At 46.0% G+C, this 6,268-nt stretch overlaps 1 protein-coding gene across 16 annotated transcripts in view; it reads right to left on the bottom strand.

The window, feature by feature from the left end:
• LOC121845337 (transcription factor COE3-like) overlaps positions 1–6,268 on the bottom strand; it is a 106,018-nt gene that overhangs the window by 69,550 nt on the left and 30,200 nt on the right. The gene's annotated exons all lie outside the window — the stretch shown is intronic.

Below are 6,268 nucleotides of genomic sequence, written 5' to 3'. Positions count from 1 at the left end.
CTAACTAACCAACTAGCCTGAATATTAAAACAGAACACCGGGCACTGAAGAGCCAGATTCCCTACGTCAGACCGAGCAGCGTTACTCATGTGGTAGCCTAGTGGTTAGAGCGGTGGACTAGTAACCGGAAGGTTGCAAGTTCAAATCCCGGAGCTGACAAGGTACAAATCTGTCGTTCTGCCCCTGAACAGGCAGTTAACCCACTGTTCCTAGACCAGTTAACCCACTGTTCCTAGACCAGTTAACCCACTGTTCCTAGACCAGTTAACCCACTGTTCCTAGACCAGTTAACCCACTGTTCCTAGACCAGTTAACCCACTGTTCCTAGACCAGTTAACCCACTGTTCCTAGACCAGTTAACCCACTGTTCCTAGACCAGTTAACCCACTGTTCCTAGACTGTTCCTAGACCAGTTAACCCACTGTTCCTAGACCAGTTAACCCACTGTTCCTAGACCAGTTAACCCACTGTTCCTAGACCAGTTAACCCACTGTTCCTAGACCAGTTAACCCACTGTTCCTAGACCAGTTAACCCACTGTTCCTAGACCAGTTAACCCACTGTTCCTAGACCAGTTAACCCACTGTTCCTAGACCAGTTAACCCACTGTTCCTAGACCAGTTAACCCACTGTTCCTAGACCAGTTAACCCACTGTTCCTAGACCAGTTAACCCACTGTTCCTAGACCAGTTAACCCACTGTTCCTAGACCAGTTAACCCACTGTTCCTAGACCAGTTAACCCACTGTTCCTAGACCAGTTAACCCTCTGTTCCTAGACCAGTTAACCCACTGTTCCTAGACCAAACCCACTGTTCCTGACCAGTTAACCCACTGTTCCCCCTAGACCAGTTAACCCACTGTTCCTAGACCAGTTAACCCACTGTTCCTAGACCAGTTAACCCACTGTTCCTAGACCAGTTAACCCACTGTTCCTAGACCAGTTAACCCACTGTTCCTAGACCAGTTAACCCACTGTTCCTAGACCAGTTAACCCACTGTTCCTAGACCAGTTAACCCACTGTTCCTAGACCAGTTAACCCACTGTTCCTAGACCAGTTAACCCACTGTTCCTAACCCCACTGTTCCCAGACCAGTTAACCCACTGTTCCTAGACCAGTTAACCCACTGTTCCTAGACCAGTTAACCCACTGTTCCTAGACCAGTTAACCCACTGTTCCTAGACCAGTTAACCCACTGTTCCTAGACCAGTTAACCCACTGTTCCTAGACCAGTTAACCCACTGTTCCTAGACCAGTTAACCCACTGTTCCTAGACCAGTTAACCCACTGTTCCTAGACCAGTTAACCCACTGTTCCTAGACCAGTTAACCCACTGTTCCTAGACCAGTTAACCCACTGTTCCTAGGACGTCATTGTAAATAAGACTTGCCTAGTTAAATGAAGGTAAAAAAGACAAAACTCATTGACTGGTTTTACAAGGCAAAAAGGGCGACAAAAAAAGATTGGTTTGTTCTAGCTACAGAAATACAGATAATATGTCTGTTACTAGGGCTGTGGTAGTCAGGGATAATATGTCTGTTACTAGGGCTGTGGTAGTCAGGGATAATATGTCTGTTACTAGGGCTGTGGTAGTCAGGGATAATATGTCTGTTACTAGGGCTGTGGTAGTCAGGGATAGTCAGGGATAATATGTCTGTTACTAGGGCTGTGGCGGTCAGGGATAATATGTCTGTTACTAGGGCTGTGGTAGTCAGGGATAATATGTCTGTTACTAGGGCTGTGGTAGTCAGGGATAATAATGTCTGTTACTAGGGCTGTGGTAGTCAGGGATAGTCAGGGATAATATGTCTGTTACTAGGGCTGTGGTAGTCAGGGATAGTCAGGGATAATATGTCTGTTACTAGGGCTGTGGTAGTCAGGGATAATATGTCTGTTACTAGGGCTGTGGTAGGGCAGGGATAGTCAGGGATAATATGTCTGTTACTAGGGCTGTGGTAGTCAGGGATAATATGTCTGTTACTAGGGCTGTGGTAGTCAGGGATAATAATATGTCTGTTACTAGGGCTGTGGTAGTCAGGGATAATATGTCTGTTACTAGGGCTGTGGTAGTCAGGGATAATATGTCTGTTACTAGGGCTGTGGTAGTCAGGGATAGTCAGGGATAATATGTCTGTTACTAGGGCTGTGGTAGTCAGGGATAATATGTCTGTTACTAGGGCTGTGGTAGTCAGGGATAATATGTCTGTTACTAGGGCTGTGGTAGTCAGGGATAATATGTCTGTTACTAGGGCTGTGGTAGTCAGGGATAATATGTCTGTTACTAGGGCTGTGGTAGTGTAATACTAGGGCTGTGGTAGTCAGGGATAAGGGATAATATGTCTGTTACTAGGGCTGTGGTAGTCAGGGATAGTCAGGGATAATATGTCTGTTACTAGGGCTGTGGTAGTCAGGGATAGGGGATAATATGTCTGTTACTGGGCTGTGGTAGTCAGGGATAGTCAGGGATAATATGTCTGTTACTAGGGCTGTGGTAGTCAGGGATAGTCAGGGATAATATGTCTGTTACTAGGGCTGTGGTAGTCAGGGATAATATGTCTGTTACTAGGGCTGTGGTAGTCAGGGATAGTCAGGGATAATATGTCTGTTACTAGGGCTGTGGTAGTCAGGGATAATATGTCTGTTACTAGGGCTGTGGTAGTCAGGGTTACTAGGGCTGTGGTAGTCATAATATGTCTGTTACTAGGGCTGTGGTAGTCAGGGATAGTCAGGGATAATATGTCTGTTACTAGGGCTGTGGTGGTCAGGGATAATATGTCTGTTACTAGGGCTGTTAGTCAGGGATAGGGGATAATATGTCTGTTACTAGGGCTGTGGTGGGGATAATATGTCAGGGATAATATGTCTGTTACTAGGGCTGTGGTAGTCAGGGATAATATGTCAGGGATAATATGTCTGTTACTAGGGCTGTGGTAGTCAGGGGATAATATGTCTGTTACTAGGGCTGTCTGTTACTAGGGCTAGTCAGGGATAGTCAGGGATAATATGTCTGTTACTAGGGCTGTGGTAGTCAGGGATAATATGTCTGTTACTAGGGCTGTGGTAGTCATAATATGTCTGTTACTAGGGCTGTGGTAGTCAGGGATAGTCAGGGATAATATGTCTGTTACTAGGGCTGTGGTAGTCAGGGATAATATGTCTGTTACTAGGGCTGTGGTGGTCAGGGATAATATGTCTGTTACTAGGGCTGTGGTGGTCAGGGATAATATGTCTGTTACTAGGGCTGTGGTGGTCAGGGATAATATGTCTGTTACTAGGGGCTGTTACTAGGGCTGTGGTAGTCAGGGATAATATGTCTGTTACTAGGGCTGTGGTGGTCAGGGATAATATGTCTGTTACTAGGGCTGTGGTAGTCAGGGATAATATGTCTGTTACTAGGGGCTGTTACTAGGGGCTGTTACTAGGGCTGTGGTAGTCAGGGATAATATGTCTGTTACTAGGGCTGTTACTAGGGGCTGGGGCTGTGGTAGTCAGGGATAATATGTCTGTTACTAGGGCTGTGGTAGTAGGGGCTGTTACTAGGGCTGTGGTGGTCAGGGATAATATGTCTGTTACTAGGGCTGTGGTAGTCAGGGATAGTCAGGGATAATATGTCTGTTACTAGGGCTGTGGTAGTCAGGGATAGTCAGGGATAATATGTCTGTTACTAGGGCTGTGGTAGTCAGGGATAGTCAGGGATAATATGTCTGTTACTAGGGCTGTGGTAGTCAGGGATAGTCAGGGATAATATGTCTGTTACTAGGGCTGTGGTAGTCAGGGATAGTCAGGGATAATATGTCTGTTACTAGGGCTGTGGTAGTCAGGGATAGTCAGGGATAATATGTCTGTTACTAGGGCTGTGGTAGTCAGGGATAATATGTCTGTTACTAGGGCTGTGGTAGTCAGGGATAATATGTCTGTTACTAGGGCTGTTTCAATATATGTCTGTTACTAGGGCTGTGGTAGTCAGGGATGTCAGGGATAATATGTCTGTTACTAGGGCTGTGGTAGTCAGGGATAAGGGATAATATGTCTGTTACTAGGGCTGTGGGCAGTCTGGTCAGGGATAATATGTCTGTTACTAGGGCTGTGGTGGTCAGGGATAGTCAGGGATAATATGTCTGTTACTAGGGCTGTGGTAGTCAGGGATAATATGTCTGTTACTAGGGCTGTGGTGGTCAGGGATAATATGTCTGTTACTAGGGGTTGTTACTAGGGCTGTGGTGGTCAGGGATAATATGGCTGTTACTAGGGCTGTGGTGGTCAGGGATAATATGGCTGTTACTAGGGGCTGTTACTAGGGCTGTGGTAGTCAGGGATAATATGTCTGTTACTAGGGCTGTGGTGGTCAGGGATAATATGTCTGTTACTAGGGGCTGTTACTAGGGGTTACTAGGGGCTGTTACTAGGGGCTGTTACTAGGGCTGTTACTAGGGCTGTTACTAGGTGTGGTGGTCAGGGATAATATGTCTGTTACTAGGGGCTGTTACTAGGGGCTGTTACTAGGGCTGTTACTAGGGCTGTGGTGGTCAGGGATAATATGTCTGTTACTAGGGGCTGTTACTAGGGGCTGTTACTAGGGCTGTGGTGGTCAGGGATAATATGTCTGTTACTAGGGGCTGTTACTAGGGGTGTTACTAGGGCTGTGGTGGTCAGGGATAATATGTCTGTTACTAGGGGCTGTTACTAGGGGCTGTTACTAGGGCTGTTACTAGGGCTGTGGTGGTCAGGGATAATATGTCTGTTACTAGGGGCTGTTACTAGGGGCTGTTACTAGGGCTGTGGTGGTCAGGGATAATATGTCTGTTACGAGGGGCTGTTACTAGGGCTGTGGCGGTCATGACATTTCTGTCAGCCGGTAACATAACCACGTTTAGCATCTGCAGGCCTCCAGCGTTCCAGTCGAATACACCCCTGGAACACGTAGCACTAGGTCACATGTTTTACAACACCTACTCATTCAAGGGTTTTTCATTATTTTTTTACGACTTTCACATTTTTTTTGTAGAAATATTTGTGAAGACATCAAAACTATGAAATAACACATACGGAATCATCTGGTAACCAAAACAAGTGTTAAACGAATCAAAATATATTGTATATTTGAGATTTTTCAAATAGCCACCCTTTTGCCTTGATGACAGCTTTGCACACGCTTGGCATTCTCTTAACCAGCTTCACCTGGAATGCTTTTCCAACAGTCTTGAAGGAATTCCCACATATGCTGAGCACTGGCTGCTTTTCCTTCACTCTGCAGTCTGACTAATTCCAAATCATCTCAATTTGGTTGAGGATGGGGGATTGTGGAGGTCTGGTCAACTGATGCAGCCCTCCATCACTCTCCTTCTTGGTCAAATATCCCTTACATAGTCTGGAGGTGTGTTGCGTCATTATCCTGTTGAAAAACAAATGATAGTCCCACTAACCCCAAACCAGATGGGATGGCGTATCGCTACAGCATGCTGTGGTAGCCATGCTGGTTAAGTGTGCCTTGAATTCTAAATAAATCACAGACAGTGTCACCAGCAAAGCACCCCCACACCATAACACCTCCTCCTCCATGCTTTATGGTGGGAAATACACATGCAGAGATCACCTGTTCACCCACAACATGTCTCACAAAGACATGGCAGTTGGAACCAAAAATCTCCAATTTGGACTCCAGACCAAAGGACAAATTTTGACCGGCCTAATGCCCATTGCTCGTGTTTCTTGGCCCAAGCAAGTCTCTTCTTCTTATTGGTGTCCTTTAGTAGTGGTTTCTTTGTAGCAATTTACACAGTCTCCTCTGAACAGCTGATGTTGAGATGTGTCTGTTACATGAACTCTGTGAAGTGTTTTAGTTGGGCTGCAATTTCTGAGGCTGGTAACTCTAATGAACTTATCCTTTGCAGCAGAGGTCACTCTGGGTCTTCATTTCTGGGGTGGTCCTCGTGAGAGCCAGTTTCATCATAGCGCTTGATGGTTTTTGCGACTGCACTTGAAGAAACTTTTAAAGTTCTTGAAATGTTCTGTATTGACTGACCTTTGTGTTTGAATTCATTATGGATCAGCTACTCTTCCTGGGGTTCATTATGGATCCCCATTAGCTGCTGCCAAGACAGCAGCTACTCTTCCTGGGGTTCATTATGGATCCCCATTAGCTGCTGCCAAGACAGCAGCTACTCTTCCTGGGGTTCATTATGGATCCCCATTAGCTGCTGCCAAGACAGCAGCTACTCTTCCTGGGGTTCATTATGGATCCCCATTAGCTGCTGCCAAGACAGCAGCTA

Source organism: Oncorhynchus tshawytscha, unplaced genomic scaffold (genome assembly GCF_018296145.1).
Source record: "Oncorhynchus tshawytscha isolate Ot180627B unplaced genomic scaffold, Otsh_v2.0 Un_contig_2740_pilon_pilon, whole genome shotgun sequence".
NCBI lineage: Eukaryota > Metazoa > Chordata > Actinopteri > Salmoniformes > Salmonidae > Oncorhynchus > Oncorhynchus tshawytscha.
The sequence above is the reverse complement of the archived record's forward strand: the minus strand, read 5'-3'. Positions and strand labels throughout refer to the sequence as shown.